This window comes from Diplotaxodon limnothrissa, linkage group LG18 (assembly GCF_057381915.1).
Source record: "Diplotaxodon limnothrissa isolate DT_005_m linkage group LG18, D_limnothrissa_male_GT1.1, whole genome shotgun sequence".
Lineage (NCBI taxonomy): Eukaryota > Metazoa > Chordata > Actinopteri > Cichliformes > Cichlidae > Diplotaxodon > Diplotaxodon limnothrissa.
This window is the reverse complement of record NC_140613.1, coordinates 1,027,464-1,046,188: the sequence shown is the minus strand read 5'-3', so window position 1 is coordinate 1,046,188 and position 18,725 is coordinate 1,027,464.

Below are 18,725 nucleotides of genomic sequence, written 5' to 3'. Positions count from 1 at the left end.
AACTTTGGGGAAGAGACTCTGAATTGAACAATACATTAAAAAAGACTGAGTTATGGTCGCTAAAAGAAACATCATTTAAGTTCATGTGGTCAAGGGAAACACCACAGGTGAAGACCAAGTCCAGAGTATGCCCAGCTGTGTGAGTAGGACCTGATACATGTTGAACAAAATTGAAAGAGTCCATAATGCTCAGGAAAAGAAAAGATGCAGCAGACCCAGGTGGACGATAAATTAAAATTCCGTATATGGGCTGTTCTCGTCCAATTTTTATCATAATCATCTCAAAAGAGCACCCTGTTCGAACATAAGAGTGTCCATAAGTGCACGTGGCACCAGGACGCTCTAGGCCGTAGGTCGATGATCGATTTTGTAATCGTATCAGCAGACCTGCGACCATATGTTCTGGACACTCGGGTAAAGAGAGGGGCTGAGCTGTCAACTGATCACCACCTGGTGGTGAGTTGGATCAGGTGGCGGGGGAGGACGCTGGACAGACCCGGTGCACCTAAACGCGTAGTGAGGGTGTGCTGGGAACGTCTAGCAGAGGCCCCAGTCCGCGAGATCTTCAACGCACACCTCCAGCAGAGCTTCAACAGCATTCCGAGGGAGACTGGGGACATTGAGTCCGAATGGACCATGTTCAGCGTCTCCATTGCCGAAGCTGCTGCATTGAGCTGCGGCCGCAAGGTGGTTGGTGCCTGCCGTGGTGGTAATCCCCGAACCAAATGGTGGACACCAGAGGTGAAGGGAGCCACCAGGCTGAAGAAGGAGTCCTATCGGGCTTGGTTAGCCTGTGGGACTCCGGAGGCAGCCGACAGGTATCGACAGGCCAAGCAGAATGCGGCTCGGGCAGTGGCTGAAGCAAAAACTCGGGTGTGGGAGGAGTTCGGAGAGGCCATGGAAAAAGACTTTCGGACTGCCTCGAAGAGATTCTGGCAAACCGTCAGGCGTCTCAGGAGGAGAAAGCGGTGCTCTACCTGCACTGTGTATAGTGCTGGCGGAGCGCTGCTGACGTCGACTGAGAAAATTGTCAGGCGGTGGAAGGAATACTTCGAGGACCTCCTTAATCCCACTGACACGTCTTCCGAGGAGTAAGCAGAGTCTGGGGATGAGGGGAATGACCCGCCAATTTCCGGGGGCAAGGTCACTGAGGCAGTTAAACAACTCCTTGGTGGCAGAGCCCCTGGTGTTGATGAGGTCCGCCCCGAGTTCCTGAAGGCTCTGGATGTTGTAGGGCTGTCCTGGTTGACACTCCTCTGCAATGTTGCGTGGAGATCAGGGGCAGTACCTGTGGACTGGCAGACCGGGGTGGTGGTCCCCATCTTTAAGAAAGGGGACCGGAGGGTGTGTTCCAACTACAGGGGGATCACACTCCTCAGCCTCCCTGGGAAAGTCTATGCCAGGGTGCTGGAAAGGAAAGTTCGTCCGCTAGTCGAACCTCGGATACAGGAGGAACAATGCGGTTTTCGTCCTGGTCGCGGAACACTGGACCAGCTCTTTATGCTCTCCAGGATACTTGAGGGTGCATGGGAGTTTGCCCAACCAGTCTACATGTGTTTTGTGGACTTGGAGAAGGCATTCGACCGTGTCCCTCGGGGTGTCCTGTGGGAGGTGTTGCGGGAATATGGGGTGTCTGGCCCATTGCTACGGGCCATTCGATCCCTATACAACCGTTGCAAGAGCTTGGTTCGCATTGCCGGCAATAAGTCGGACTCGTTCCTGGTGGGTGATGGGCTCCGCCAGGGCTGCCCTTTGTCTCCGGTTCTGTTCATAATTTTTATGGACAGGATTTCTAGGCGCAGCCAAGTGGCGGAGGGCTTTCGCTTTGGTAGCCTCAGAATCTCATCTCTGATTTTTGCAGATGATGTGGTTCTGTTGGCTTCATCGGGTGAGGGCCTCCAGCTCACACTGGAACGGTTCGCAGCCGAGTGTGAAGCAGCGGGAATGAGGATCAGCACCTCCAAATCTGAGACCATGGTTCTCAGCCGGAAAAGGGTGGAGTGCCCACTCCGGGTCGGGGCTGAGTTCCTGCCCCAAGTGGAGGAGTTCAAGTATCTCGGGGTCTTGTTCGCGAGTGATGGGAGAAGGGAGCCGGAGATCGACAGACGGATTGGGGCTGCAGCTGCAGTAATGCGGACGCTGCACCGGTCCGTCGTGGTGAAGAGGGAGCTGAGTGTAAAAGCGAAGCTCTCAATTTACCGGTCGATCTACGTCCCTACCCTCACCTATGGCCACGAGCTGTGGGTAGTGACCGAAAGAACGAGATCGCGGATACAAGCGGCAGAAATGAGCTTCCTCCGAAGAGTGGCTGGCCTCTCCCTTAGAGATAGGGTGAGAAGTTCGGCCATCCGGGAGGGGCTCAGAGTAGAGCAGCTGCTGCTCCACATCGAAAGGAGCCAGCTGAGGTGGTTCGGGCATCTGACAAGGATGCCCCCTGGGCGCCTCCTGGGTGAGGTGTTCCAGGCATGTCCCACCGGGAGGAGGCCCCGGGGCAGACCCAGGACACGCTGGAGAGATTATATCTCTCGGCTGGCCTGGGAACGCCTTGGTATTCCCCCAGATAAGCTGGAGGAGGTGGCTGGGGAGAGGGAGGTCTGGGCCTCTTTGCTTAGGCTGCTGCCCCCGCGACCCGGCCCCGGACAAAGCGGATGAAGATGGATGGATGGATGGATGGATCTCAAAAGAGTTGTAACAGCTTGAGGAGATCATCTGGCATGAAAATTACCGCTATTCCACCTCCTCATCCAGATATCCGAGGTGCACAGAGAAATGAACAGTCAACGGGACACAGCTCTAAAAGATGTGAGACTTCATTCTCACGCTGCCACGTCTCAGAGATAAACATAAAATCAAGCTTCTCCGTACAGAACAAGTCATTTAAGATGTAAGACTTGTTGGCAATTGAGCGGGTATTAATTAACATCCATTTAACGCTGTGACCCACCGGGACAGGGGTAGAGTTTCCAGGAACAGAGTTAGTACTATGCGGTAAGCTGCGCAGAAAAACAGGGTTCCTGCCGCGATGAGGCATTACTTTCCATGCTTTTAGGTGGAAGCCCTGGGTGGTAAACACAGTGGGTTGTGGGGATTAATTCAGCTCCGACAAGTCTCAGGCGGATCTTAGCAGCCCAGGAATAAAGCCCCCGAAGATCTGCCTCATGCCCCGTCCTCCAGGGCATGAGGCAGGTATGGAGGAGATCAAGGCTCCACACATCCAGAGGCCTTCAAAGCACAAGAGACCAAGGAAGACCAACGGAGGGGCAACCATGCCACTATCCCGAAAAGAGCTGAGGAGAGCCCCAGATGTTGGGTCACTCAGCAGCAGTGTAGGGACTAACTCGTTGTTAAGTAACACGTTACAGTAACTAGTTATTATTCCAAAATCAGGAACACACTAATTGTTACTGGGATTTAGATAGGCTCGTTATTCGTTACTTCGTGTGGTGGCTATCGCGGAGCTTCCACAGATTCAGTAACATTAGCAAGTGGTGGAGGCCAGCAGGTGGATGAAGGAAAGGGGAGGCAGGAGGAGCAGAGACCCGAGGCGGCCGCCGGTCCGAGTGTCAGGTGAACTGAACTTAAGGTAAGAAGTTATGACCTGCAGTCTATCTGGGTCAGATATAAACCAAGTTTAGGTGGAGTTTATTTTCGTTATCCTGACTTTTTCGTACTGGGTACTAGCTAGCATGACGAAGTTTCTATACAGCTGGGTGGGTGCTATGATGTTACTGATAGTGAACTTTATTTTGTTCATAAAATTAATTAGTAGAGTTGCTAACCGTCCCCTAAAAACGGAATTGTCTCGTATTCAGAGAAAATATGACGCATTTCGTATTGAGGTGAAAAGGAACAGTTTGTCCCGGACTTCAGCTGGGATGAAAAAGACACAAAGCTGGAGTTATTCTGTCGTTATGCTGCACAGCTGCCTCTTCTTCTCTCATTCTCTCCCCCTGTCTCTCCTGTTTCTTCTTCAATCATGAAATTGATCAATGATCAGCTGATCGGCTTTTCTGTCGCAAGTCCTGTCTCTCTTGTTTGTTTATCGCCCACCTGCGGAGGTCGCGTTAAACAACAGCAGCACGTTTAAGCTTGATCAGCTGTTGTTAGAATTTATTTAATTTTACCTTCTACAGGGTGGGCCAGTTATATGTATACACCGCAATAACATGGGAATGGTTGGTGATATTAAAGTCCTGTTTGTGGCACATTAGTATATGTGAGGGGGCAAACTCCTCAAGATGGGTGGTGACCATGGTGGCCATTTAGAAGTCGGCCATCTTGGATACAACTTTTGTTTTTTCAATAGCAAAAGGGCCATGTGACACATCAAACTTATTGGTAATGTCACAAGAAAAACAACGGTGTGCTTGGTTTCAACATAACTTTATTCGTTCATGAGTTATTTACAAGTTTCTCTTTGTTCACAGCCATTGACATGTCACACAGCTGTAAAGCTGCTGGTCATGATGTCGGTTTGGATATGTGGTGAGAGGGAAACATGAAGATGAAACCAGGAGATGTCCTTACTGAATCATCAGAGCTGAACAGGTGATGGAGAAACAGGTTTACCTTTTAGGTGACATGAATGAGTTGAAGGGAAGTTTTGAACTGTTTCTGAGAGACAAATAACACCAGGATCCTTTTTTTATGTAGCTGACAGCTGGTAAATGTGCAGGGGCGGGTCTAGCAAAGTGTTGCCTGGGGGCCAGGTAGGGCATTAACAGGGAGAGGGGGCACAAAGAAATACTTTTCTTTCTTATTAAAATATCTAGCTTTTAAAAAACAATTATCTGAAGCTTACAACAAACGATTGATAGATTGATACATCTATACCATCAAAACAATGTACATCACTGTCACAACAGTGTTTATTTTCATTCAAAGGCTTTATGGTTTTTCCTATAATGGCGGCCGGCCTCTAGTCAAAACACCCGGGCCCAGTTTTTGTCCCAGTCCAGCCCTGTATGCCACTCATCCGCAGTCTGGTGTTACCTACATCTTCCTATTCGGAAGGCAGAATTTAATCCAAATAAAGTCACACGATGTGTTACAAACTGAAACTGCCCTCTTTGATATTTCAGACAGTCACAATGAAAACAGTTCAAAGTGAAATCTCCCACAGACACAGTTCACACGACATGTTTGTAAAAGCAACGTAAGATGAATGAGTCACACCTGGATCCTGTGTGCATGCCGCGCCTCTACAACATATACGACACCAATCCCAGCCAGCACCTCAGCACAGTACCTGCATGTGTTGTTCAGGTCCACAGCTGTACTCTCCTCTCACCACAGTGTGTCTGTCACACACATCTGGGAGCATTTTAAACTCTATCAGTCTGCTTGTTCTCATCTGAAATACATCTATGTCCACTGTGAACGACCATCTTTGAACAGAGGGCGGGGCTTACCACACCAACTGTCTGTCATCTATAACGCAGTTGTGAGATCTGGCTCCACCCTATCACATGATAGGGCGGGGCCAGGTTTCACAATGAGCTCACCCGAAACCCTGGCTGATTGTGACCTACAACCGTCTTCACACCTTGGCTCGTGTGATCAGGTAGAGGATCATCAGCGGGTGCATTGTCCCTCTCAGGGTTTAAATCTGGGACTCTCCACCATTTGACCCCAGAACTGAAGAATTTTGTTGGAGGTGAAACGTCGTCTTTTCTTTTTCTTTTCTTTCCAAGCTCCTTAGACTTTTCATCTGAAATACACCTCAGTGGAGTAAGAGTTTAAAAACGCAGTCTTAGCCCCACATTAATGTTACCTTTGTGTTGTAGAGCTTCCTCTGATTGTGTGTCTTCTAAACTTTTCCTGCATGAGTCGAGCCAGATACAACAGTGCAGAGGAAAGCACAGCAGGTCTGAGGATAAACACAGACTAATGGAACCGTCACTTCAGGAACAAGTGATAAATGTATTCATCTAAAACTACAATGATAGTGAAAAGAGGCTGGAAAAGAAGTGAATACTACGAGCATAACTCGGGGTATTGTGCACATATACTTCCTCGTAAATAATGATGTCCTTCTTTGTTGCCATGGTGACATAACTGATGATTATTCTTCTGAAACCATCAATAGCCAAACATAACATGTGCTCCCACTTTGATCTAAAGCTTGTGACCCATGAACTCTTCACTGAGGTTCATATTTCAGGCATCCTACATAACTATGAAGAAAAATACATGTGTGAGATTCTCAACACCAAACTCAGCTAACATTAAAAAATAGTGTTTTATTTTTCCTCAACCAAGAGACGATCTGAAAGTGAAAAAGCAGAACATCAGTCACAGGTTGGATGGAGAAGTGTTTGCTCTGTGACAGGTTAGCAGTCTGTCACCCAGCAAACACTGTGTACTAGTGACTCTGTTACATCTGTGAGCTGCATCTGTTTGAGCTCCATTCAAAAAATGTGAATAAATGAGAATACTATGATCATGTTTTAGTCACAAACATATCAAAGTTTAAAATAAGAAAATGAACCATTTTAAGAAAAATATGAGCTCATTGTGAATTTGATGGAAACACAACATCGCAACAGGACAGCTCAACAAAGTAAGTGGTGCTAAAAACAAACAGCTGACAGGAACATGCAGCAGCTAACCAGGTTAACTGTCAGCTGGTCAGTCACATGATCGAGTACAAAGAAGAATCTTAGAGTTTCTCTGTTCACCAATCAGCAGAAACGAGCATCTATAAAGTGATTAATGTTCCTCACTGTGAATATCTCGTCATCTACAGAAGATGATCTCATCAAATGATTCAGAGAATCTGGAGAAATTTATTTGGACGTCTGTGATCTTCAGACAGAATTAAAATCAGAGCATGAGCTCAGGAGCACATCCAGAAATCACCATCTTATTATATTCATATTCCCCTACAGACGTATGATTTATTTGTTTATGTCTGATTTCAAATCTTCAAAACAAGTCAAAACACATCAAAGGAAAGCAGCTTGGTTTCTGTTTGTTTTCAGAGAAACTGTTTCAGATTTACAAACGATCATCAGGAAATAATCATTTCACAAATCTTGTTTTCTAAATGAGCTAAAAACTGCTCAAATGCATGACAGACCAAGGTGACAGCGTTCATCTCTGCTATGGGTTGAACGTACATAAGGAAGAAACCATACCACTGCATTGTGTATTATTACCTTTGTTTACTGTTGAAACATGAGAATTTCACCACATTTGGGCTCTAACGAGACGATCTTCTTATATTCATGAAACATCTGTGGGAATAAAATATCTGGGAAGCAAAAAATGATGGATGAAGATTAAACGTCCTGCTTTGATGTTTAAAGTGTCACTAACAGGTCTGCTAACATCAGGCTGTGATCTGCACATCTGATCATTTTGAGGAAGGTTTTTAGAAACTGCAGTGAAGAGCGAGGACAACGATGGTGGATGATTCATTTATATGAACAATCTCTCCTTTAACAAGTGAATTACAGCTACAGAGGTTTAACAGTGTGTGGCTCCCTCTAGTGGATGTTGTGGAGTATTCTGTTGTCTTTGCTCCAAAGGTTTTTGTACAGAGTTTTGCTGTTTCCTGTCACTGTGGGCCTCACAGCACAGTAGTACACAGCAGAGTCAGACACTGCAGCAGAGGAGATCTGAAGAGTCATCAGTGTTTTATCTTCACTCACATTAACAGACAGTCCAGAGATTTCTTTTTTCATCACTTCTCCGGATGGTAAATGAGAGATCAGGAACTCTGGTGGTTTTCCTGGATATTGTCGATACCAGAGGAAGCGATCGTTTCCAGCTGCTTCTCTGGATAATCTATAGGACAGAGTAGCAGTGCTGCCTTCTACACTGAACACTTCTTTGTTGGTTGGAGTGAGATCTTCACAGCTGACACCTAAAGGAACAGAAACATGTTTTATTCTTTTATAAATCATCACAATTCAAATGTGTTTCTTTAAACACACAGATTGTAACGTACCTGTTAGAATGGTGAGAATCAGTAAAGAAAGTGCAAAATAGTCCAAAGACAACATGTTGAATGAAGGTAAAGTTTATGGTTTGTGTTGAACTCTGTTGAATGTGGAGGTTTCTCTCTCTTCTAGTTCAGTAACAGCTCAGCTCCTCCCTGAATCTCTCCTCCTCCTCTCTGATCTGGATTTGAACTTCTCTCACTTCCTCCTGCTTCACACACTAGTAGCAGCATCTTCACTTTCAGGTGGGAGGAGCTCTAATATTTTTTTGTAACTTCATCTCAGCCAATCAAATACTTTTCTGATTCCACAGCAGCTTAGTATGATTAACAGAGAGTGGTACTCGTGACCATTGATCAGTGGTTGTTGATCAATGGTTGGTACAATTTGCATATTAATGGTCATAAACTGACCTCACAGCCCAGTGTTCATTCAGTGCTGCTGGTTTCAGTCATTGTGCAAATGTCCTGTTTCTAAGGTTGGAAACCTGCAGTCAGCTGAGACTGAAGACGTCACCTGATGATGATGAAACGTTTCTCCCACTGAAAACATCCAGATGAACAGAATCAACTTTTTGGGATTTGCTTACCTGGATGACTGAGCGTGCATGTTGGTGTTCCAGGATACTGTTAATATCAGAAGATCATTTATACTCATTGAAGCTTTTTTTCTGAGGTATTCATAAACTTGTTCACGTTGCCCCTTCATGTGGCAGCCCTGATATCACACCATCATCTTCACACAGGAAATATTCATATTAATTTCTCTCCACTACGATTAATACATGATTTAAATCCCTGGAGCAACCTCTCAGTGTCATGATTACAGGAATGCATCGACTCTAACGCAGCCCACATGAGGCTAAAGCTTTACATGCTTTTATTTTGAGAAGGTTCAAAGACAGGGGGGCAGGTAAGTAGGTTTCCTGCAGAGGGACAGAGCAGGGAGACACCACAGAACTGCCCGAGAGAACGACTGCTGAGTATCAGTGCAGTCAGAATTGCTTATATAGTATTTATTAGAGTCCTTTCTTGTGTTTCACTTTTGGAGTTTCTGTGTCAGGGAGGTAAGTGAAGGCTTCAGAAGGCTGAGTGGGTGGAGAGTGGATGGGCAGGTGAGTTTTCCAGCTCTGTTACAAGTCAGTCCTTTCCAAACAGCAGACAATGAGACAATCCTTCAGGTTTCAGGTAACTCAAGTCCACAGAGCTATGAGCAGACACAAGAGAACATGGTGAGGTAACAGAAGCTACAAGCACAAACTCATAAGTCATAAATTAAAGCTGAATTACCACCAGAATGAAGACAACAATCTGACAAAGAGTGGATGTTTCAGCTGGACCTTTCATTCCCCAAAACACGAGGAGTTAATGAGATCTGGTTAGGAGGTTAGCAACACTACAAGCACCAACCAGCTTGCAGCCAAAGCTCTGCACAGCCCCATCAGCAATGAGTCCCCAGCCTCACTCAGACTGCTGCCAAAGCTCTGCTGGAGGTGGGAGTTGAAGATCACCTGAACCACTTTGATACGCCAGGCCTGTCCAGCATTCTCCCCCACCACCTGACTCAACTCACCCCCAGATGGTGATCAGATGACAGCTCAGCTCCTCTCTTCACCAGAGTGTCCAGAACACACTGCTGCAGACCTGATGATGCAATTACAGAGTCAAGCATAACCTATACTGTGGTTAGCACACAAGTCCAGTAAAACAGAAACCACCATTGTGTCACTCGGACACATAAAGTCCTCAGAAGCACAATAGAGTTACCAGATGATGCAGCGTCCAGGATCCTGCTCAGAGACCTCAAGAAGGCCAGGCCCTCTGAAATGTTGTTCAGAGCAGAAGCACAGAGGAGAGTCTGGACCTGCCAGAGGGGGAACATCACAAAGTACCAGAGCAGGACAATGATGAAGGAGAGCATCATCATCTGATGTGATGAGTTCAAAGAGAATAAATGGAACAAGCATGAGATGGTCTTCCTGGTTGGACTTTTAACTTCATGTGAGAGATTTTACCTTAAAGAGATAAACCTCTGTTACTCTGTTTATTTTGCTTCTGCTGCATTTCTGCATGTCCTCATCCACTAAATATAAAATAGTGTAAATGAGCAGCTTTTGATGTTTGACAGTTTTTATTGTGTCTGAACGTTCCTGCAGTTGGTTTGTGGTTGATGTGGATTTGCTGCTCATGTGAATCCTCCCACAGTGTTTCATTAGCAGCTGTAACCACAGTGACTCTGATAAAACAGGAATTAGCAGAATCCATCTGATATGAAGCTGTGCTTTGAATACCACTTCCCTCCTCTTTGAAGAGTAGTCAGATATCTGTGTTCAGGTTTTTGTACAGCCTCTTCTACACTTTGTATCACTGTGTTTCTAGAGCACAGTAGTAGAGAGCTGTGTCTGCCAGGGTTAGGGCTGCTATGGTCAGATTAGTTGATCGATCTGATGCTTCTGATCGATATCGATTATCAGGAATATAATCAGCTGTGCTCCCTTTTCCATATTTCCAGAGTATAAACTGAGGAGCCTGAAGGTCAGAATCATGTCTGTACCAATAAAGGTTAGCATAATCCGATGTTGTCTCATAGCTACATGTGAGTTTGACAGATTCTCCTTCTGTTTCAGTGACTTCAGGTTGTTGAGGAGTGATTGAGTCTCCAGCTGTTAGTCCTGGAAAAAGAAAGAAGAAAAGTAGTGAAATGCAGTCTGTATATCTGCTTAATGCAGCAGCTTCAACTAAACTTTAATCCCTGTTCTTAAACTCACCTATAATGTGAGATAGAAGCAAAAAGAGGTGCAGCAACATGTCTTTGGAGTTATTAAAGCCAGACAGACAGCACATGAACAATGTTCTTCCACTGCAGCACAATGACCAACAAATAATGTCATTGGATGAGCTCAACTTCAGTGGGCGGGGCCAGTGTAATAGCTGAGCCAATCAAATAGTTTTGTGCTTCCACAGCAGCTCTGTCTCTGTCTCTGATCTTTACTGCTTCATTTCTCTGTTGTCTTTGTCATCAGTCCAATGACACAAGAATCAGAGGTTTAACAGTGTGTGGCTCCCTCTAGTGGATGTTGTGGAGTATTCTGTTGTCTTTGCTCCAAAGGTTTTTGTACAGAGTTTTGCTGTTTCCTGTCACTGTGGGCTGCAGAGCACAGTAGTACACAGCAGAGTCAGACACTGCAGCAGAGGAGATCTCCAGATCTGCACGTTTCTCTGTTTTGTCAATGTGAGCTGAGAATCCCGACACAGCTCGATGAACTGATCCTCCCTCTGTGATGGAAAGCAGGAACTCTGGTCTGGATCTCTGGTATTGTCGGTACCACTGGATATTGTAGATAGAACCATCATATGTACAGGTCAGGTTGATGTTTCCTCGCTCTGCAACAGCTTCTTCAGCACGTTCCTGCTTTATGCTGTTCATGGAGCCCAAAGCTGCAAATGAATGATTCATGTCAGTCAGTCTTTTTCTTCCTTTGTGAGCATAATGAGATGAAGAACTCTGCTAATAATAACTCTGATCAAATCTTGTCACAATGAGACTTTTCTGTGTTCTAACACTCACCTATGCAGTGAGAGAAAAGTACAAACAGGTAAAGGAACATGTTTCAGGTGCTGAAGTCACACAGCAGATGAACAAATTCAGCAGAATGAAAAGACTAAGCAGCCTCTCTGCTGCACAGCCTTCTCCTCAACATCAGGCTGGCTGGAGTTCTGCAGAGAGAGACCATCTCATTGGCTGAGTTCAGCACCAGTGGGTGGAGCCAGAGAGAAACCTGTTTAGAGTCTTTATGAACAGCGAAACATCTGCTGGTTGTTTTTACAGCTGTCCTTGTTGCATGTGTGTTTCTTTCAGACTGAAACGTTTTGGGAGGAGAGTATTTGAACAACTAATAAAAATAATAATTCACTGAGATTTAGAGATAAATCTGTTCCTACACTGTTATTAACACTGGGAGCACTGAACGTATCCTATTATGTTTTGGACATGGCTGTGATAGCTGAAGGTGCCATGAGAGAGTGTGTGGTAGATGAGAGAGTTTCCTCCACTTGTGTTCGTTTATGAGGAAGATGTGACCAGAACACAGTGACTGTTAAAGCAGGCGTTAGAAAAACGTACTAGATATGATACAACGTCTTTGTTTAACACATGAAATATTGTGAGAAGTCAGAATTGTGTGTCGTGGCTCTTATCACATGTAACCGAAAGCACAGCAAGTTCCCAGGAGATACAACTCCTGAGAAAGTCCTCCTACACATCTGTCCCAGGGTGATATGCAACATGCTACACAAATCCTCTTTGTCTGTAGAAAAGAAGCTCGCTGAGACGTCCCCAGAGAGCGCTCGCACAAAGTTATGGTTGCTGCTGCTGCTCACTTGAAGTCACTAAAAGCTTTAAAGTCACATCTCTTGTGTTTCTCCATTTGTTGAAGAGTTGTTCCAACAGCTTGGTACCTCGAGCCGGACTCCACATCTGTCCTACTCATTCCAACAATGTCTGGAAGGTGAGGTCAGCAGCAAGGGAGGAGTCGGAGAGTGATGAGATCTGTAACTATATACACTCAGTGTTGGGGAGTAACGGAATACATGTACCGCCGTTACGTATTTAGAATACAAAATATGAGTAACTGTATTCCGTTACAGTTACCGTTTAAAAGGGTGGTATTCAGAATACAGTTACTTTGTTGAAATAAATGGATTACACTGGGGTACTTTCCTGTTTCATTTTGTCGCGGGTCAGGACTGTTTGGGTTTTGTTTGACAGCTACGTTCTTTCGTTCCAGGCGGCAGCGTTACGGTTGCCATGGTTACAGGGCGACGCTCTCTCTCTCTGCGACTGTGTGTTTCCTGGGTGAGAGAGCGCCTTTTCGTTGTTGTTGTTGTTGTGCTAAGCTAACAGGCAGAATGCTACAAGCATAGCTCTAAAGAATGTAGCATCATGGGCAGTGTAGTCCGTGTTGCAGGGAGAATGGACTGCCATACACGTTATGGGTCTGTGAGCGCGAGGAGGGAGAAAAAGGGGAGTGGAAAGGTACGAGTTGTCATCGAGCAGAAACAGGAGCTGGAAGCATGTAAATATAATAATAACCACTTCAGCCAAGAAGAGTGCCTGACGAGCCCAGCTGTAAGTAAGCTATTAAGACTCGACTGTACACTGTGTTCGTGTTTTCCTCCGAAAACAACAAGTTCCGTTGGAGCAGCCTTTCAACGCCTCTCTCTGTCTGTTGCAAGAAAAGTTGACCCACACAACAAAGTAAAGCTATTTTTCGGCTACGAGCCGACAGGGACCCCGCCGTATTATGCCGGGCTTACACTGTGCGATTTTTTCAGTCGCGCGATTCAGCTCCTGCTCAAACTGTACGATTGACTCGCAGGGGTTAGAAGTTCATAGGTCACGATGCAGGGTCTCACACTATACGGCCCGACGCTCTGATGCGACCTGAGTGCTCACACTGTGCGTCCATAAAAATGAAGGTTATAACAGAAATTCTGTCGCTCGCTCTCCCTCTCCGTCTTTCACTCACACAGACACACCACCACCATCAACTTTGCTAAATTGCTAATGAAAAACATTGGTCAGGCAGCTGTGATTGAGCAGCAGTGTCGATCCAACTATTTTCACGGTTGTTGTGGTCGTGATAATTTTGTGAGGCCACATCGAAAGGGCTTGGATGGTTCTACAGGTTGTGCCTCCATCGCTTGTGTCCAGATCACACGCTGCACTGCCGTGCTACGCCGTCTTTTTCGCTGACATTTGTGTTTGCACGTGCGCAGTGTGGCAAACTGCGGTGACACCCTCATGACCAAGCGATTGATGATCGGGAGCTGGTCGTGAGGTGTCAATCGCTTCTCGTTACCCCACGTATACTACACGATGCACGACGCACGAAAGGCCAAAATCGGGCCGATCGCCAAAACGATCGCACGACTCAAAAATCGGCTCAAAATGGGCCAAAAATCGCACAGTGTGAGCCCAGCATTAGTCAGAGGTCCCTTTACTACAGTTCGGAGTCGCGGACCTTCAGTAATAGTAATAAATCACACAGCAACAGTACATTCACGTTGTTGTAAAAAGCATGATAATATTGTAGCGGGTCAGGGCTGTTCGGGGTTCTGCTTGTACAGTTATGTTTTGTGTATGTTGCCATGGTGACGGGTGACGCCCTCTCGCTGCGACGGTGTGTCCTTCCGGGGTCAGAGGGCGCCCTATGTGTGTTGTGGTTGCCGCGCTGAGCAGTTAGCTAGTGGCAGTGTGTTCTTCTGCAAATGTAATAAACGGCTGTGCTCCCTGGCTAGCTCACGGGAAGCAAGACCAAACGATACCTCCGTCTCCTCCTTGTCTGAACTCGCCACAATATATTAAGTAATCCAAAGTATTCAGAATACGTTACTGTCATTGAGTAACGTAACGGAATACGTTACAGAATACATTTTGGGGCATGTATTCTGTATTCTGTAATGGAATACATTTTAAAAGTAACCTTCCCAACACTGTATACACTGGAGAACCAGAGGTGTGGAGAGCGATGGCCTGAATCCTACAACAGGTCAGCACATAATAATAGTTATGATAGGAATCAAAAGAATAATAATAAGTACAAAAGGTCAAAGGTCAGCAGTGTCTCCAGAGAGTCAAAGGGGAAAACTGATGAACTAGCAGTGTTAACAAACGCAGGTGAAGTCATTTCATCAACAGTTTGGTCTTTTCGTCCAGCTTCCATGAGCTGGAGGATGCTCCCCAACCTGACTCCACTCTGTCTGTTCCACAAAGCAGCTTTAGGGAAGGTTGAGGCTAAACAGTAACACATGTAAGGCAGCCCCATTCATGGATTAATCACCAGAGTATGTTAGAGTTATCTGATGAACTGAAAATGTAAAGCTTGCATGTGACTCCCTTTAAGTGTGTAAACGATGTGAAGTTCAGATGAATTGTAGCCGATGATGCTGAGATCCATTCACTGATTTCCACCTTCACACCAACTGTGTAGTGCAGAATAAAGACAGCAGAATCAGTGTACTGTCAGTGTAGAGGATGCAAATCAGCCCAGAAACATCTGCTTACGTCCATCCATCCATTCTCTTCCACTGATCCAATTTAGGGGGGCGGAGCCATCCCAGCTACTGTAGGACGAGAGGCGGGGCACAGCCTGGACAGGTCACTGGTCTATGGCAGGGTAACACAGAGAGACACACAACCATTCACACTTATGGGCAATTTAGAATCACCAGCTAACCTAACCCCACTAAGCGCACGTCTTTGGACTGTGGGAGGAAGCTGGAGCACACGGACAGAATCCTCGCAAACACCTGCTCACATCTGGTTGAATTCACATTACAAAGAGCAGTGAAGCTCAGATCAGCTGATCACAGCCTGTACTTGAATCAAATCTACTGGAGCTCTCAGCAGAAATGATTGTGAGTTTGATTCTTTTCCCCACACTGAGCCACTACAGCTGATTTTAGGGTTCCCACCTGCTGAATCCACTTTAACCTGTTCTCTGCTCATGTTCCTGTGAGAGGCACAGTCACTCTCTAATGGAGCCAACAGAAAACAGAAATGTCTTCATTTTCCCTCTTTTTCTCTGCTCATGTTCGACTTCACTGATTCAGTCTAATGAAGTGATTCTAATATAATTCAGATTTACACTGAAATAAAGTTTGTGTTCCTGTGTGCTGATATCATTCATTTACATTAATGTAGCACAAGGTTCAGTTAACTCTGCACTTTTTCCCTTTGGAGTAAAGAAGTTGATGGAAAAAGTCCTGGATGTCTGTACTTTACCTACAACCACCTCTGTGGGATCAGTGATCAATCATTTATCATGTTGTTATTGATCAGTGACAGGTTGATTTCTGTTGGAGAGAAAGATGAAGATTTGAGTAAAGATGAGACTGAAATGGTTTAACAGTGTGTGGCTCCCTCTAGTGGATGTTGTGGAGTATTCTGTTGTCTTTGCTCCAAAGGTTTTTGTACAGAGTTTTGCTGTTTCCTGTCACTGTGGGCTGCAGAGCACAGTAGTACACAGCAGAGTCAGACAGCTGAAGCTTCTGGATCTTCAGAGGAACTGATCTGATGCTGGAATCCAGTGTGGATGAAAATCTCTCCTTGAACTCGTCTGCTGTGTTTCCATCATCCCTGCTAACGCGCCTCAGGATGAATTTGGGGCTGTTGTTTCCATCCTGTTTGTACCAGAAGAGATTAATATTTGATGAGCTGGTGTTATACTGACAGCCAAGTGTCACTGTGCCTCCTGCAGCAGCAGTCTCTTCTCCTTTTGCTTGCAGCACGTTGTCTTTTTGTGCTCTGCATTCTGTAAAACACCAACAAACAGTATCAGTGTGCTGTTAAAGAATCACGTCAATGTTGATATCAAAGAAACAGAGTTGTGTTCATACCGAGGCACATAGCAGCCAGCAGCACTGAGATGAACAGAGGCGTCATATCTGCAGTGTAGAGTAACTGTGAGCTACAGCAAGTATAAAGAAGCTGTGATCTCTCTGTTTAGTCTTCATCAACACTAAGTTGGTGGATTAGAAGGAGGAGCCTGATCACAGTGACAGGACTCATTCACAGCCCTGTGTTATTCCCCCTGCTGACAGCTTCACACTCAGCACGTCTTTCTGCTGCTTTCAGTGGATATTTGCTCCTATTGCAGGAAGCAGGTTTAACAGACTGAACTGTGAGTCGAGGAAGAAAGAAATCATCAATGGAGCTCTGATACAGGGTTTACCATGGCGACGGGTAAACAAAGAGCAGAGCGTCCTGTAACAATGGCTGGTTATAAACAAGTGCTCTTTAATTAATGCAGCACATAACCTTAATCGTAAAGGTAGCAGGGTGTTACATGTTTTCCAGTTCGCCATCTTAACTCTGTTTTCTAACTCTGTATTTTCAACAGCACTTTTTCATGACAACACCCTCTAATGGTGCAATATTGTATAACACAACAGCTCCTCCCTCTTTATCAAAGAGACTTCATCGTAAAAAATTATCACCAGCTAGCGCAGCACCAAGATGAAGTAATTCAACATTTAGCAAATCAACAATACGCTTGTAAACTTAAATTGTAGTAACAGCTGTAACATCAGAATACTACAACTAGCAAAGCTAAGTAAACCTGAAATTATGTTGCACTACTATGTAAAATGAAAAAAGAATTTATTATTCCACTTATTTCCATTTCATTTTTTTAGTTCCTAGTGCACTGGCAGCAGTAAATCAGTTCTGTTAAACTAAAATAGAACAATTAATAACATTTCTCTAATTTCCTTTTATCAAGAAAAACCATTATGATGCAATATAGTCTTTGTGCCAGCGAGGCTTGTACTTGACGCGTGGCAGTCTTCTGGCAGTAGGTGAGCCAGTGTGGTGCAGCCTCACAGCGTCAGCGTTCTTTTCAGTCTCTGGGCGACAGCGTGCTCGATGAGTGGCATCCCAAATCTTTCCATCACTCAGCAAGAAGGCCTTTGAGCCTTTGAGCCTTTGTGCCTTTGTTACTGTTACAGGAGTAAATCTGGGATGTCCTTTGGCAACTTTGTGTGATTTCCTTATCCTCACACTCTCTCCTGGTAGAAAAGAAGGTTTCCGTGACGCCTACCATCAGTGTAACATTGCATTTTCAACTGACGTCTCTGAACTGAGTGACGTGCAACAGTGGAGACACAGCCAGCAGAAGGCAAAGGGAGTACATCCAGTTTAGTACGCATCTTCCTGCCATACAGGAGTTCATAACAACAACAACAATCTTTATTTATAGAGCACATTTAAAAACCAGCGGTATACCAAAGTGCTTAACATAAGAGACAGAGAAGTAACACAAGTAGGGGAGACCGGGGATAGTTGTAACATTTTTGACATTTCTGTCTGTAAATTGAAGCTCGTTTAAGGTAGTAATGTAATGCAAAGTATTTACATGTCTCTGCTATTAAATAGTGCAGCTATTTTCTCTGCAGCACAATTACCCATTGCATGGTATGGCCTCAAACACGAAGAGTGAAATGTTACAATTAACCCCATAGTCTGGGTTAGTTGTAACATATCCTGGGGTGAAATGTAACACAATGAAATAAGGGTACTAACAAAATATTAACATGTAATCTTTGTTTATTCAACACATGAATGCACTTAGAGCCATTTATGTAGCTGTGTGTGTGTGACAGAATGCAGAAATCTAGCTTTTGAACATATTCTAACCCCCCAAAAAAGACAAATTATGGAATTTTCTGCAACTGAATATTTCATTAATTTTGGTTGGTCTTCCTTGAGTTTGGCCTCATTGGCTCAGTGGGCATTATAACCTACAACTCTTGCACCAATTTTGAACATAACAATGAAGCTGAAAAAATGTAGTTGTTCACCAGCATCGCAATTCCATTACTTTTTCTCATGGCTTACCTTGGTGTGGTTTGCAAAGTGCTTCAGAAAGATGAGGAAATCTGTTTCTTGCACCCATCCTGATTTATTTCCACTACCAGTACTTCCTACTGGTCCATCTCTGACACAGTGGTCTGCATAATGTATGTGTGGGAACACAAACAGTGGAGGAATTGTGTTGCCAATGGCATTAACCGCAAATACAAAAGCGACCAGTGAACCTCTCTCTGCTGATGTCGTTGCCCCAACTTGTTTAATATAAGTTAAAGTAAAAGTGTGGTAAGTTGTAACATCTGCATTATTGTTACAACTAACCCAGACTGTTGCTGTTACAACTGACCCAGACTCCTATAGCCATGAACTAGCTAACATTACAGCCAACGGCTAAAACGCTAGCACTAA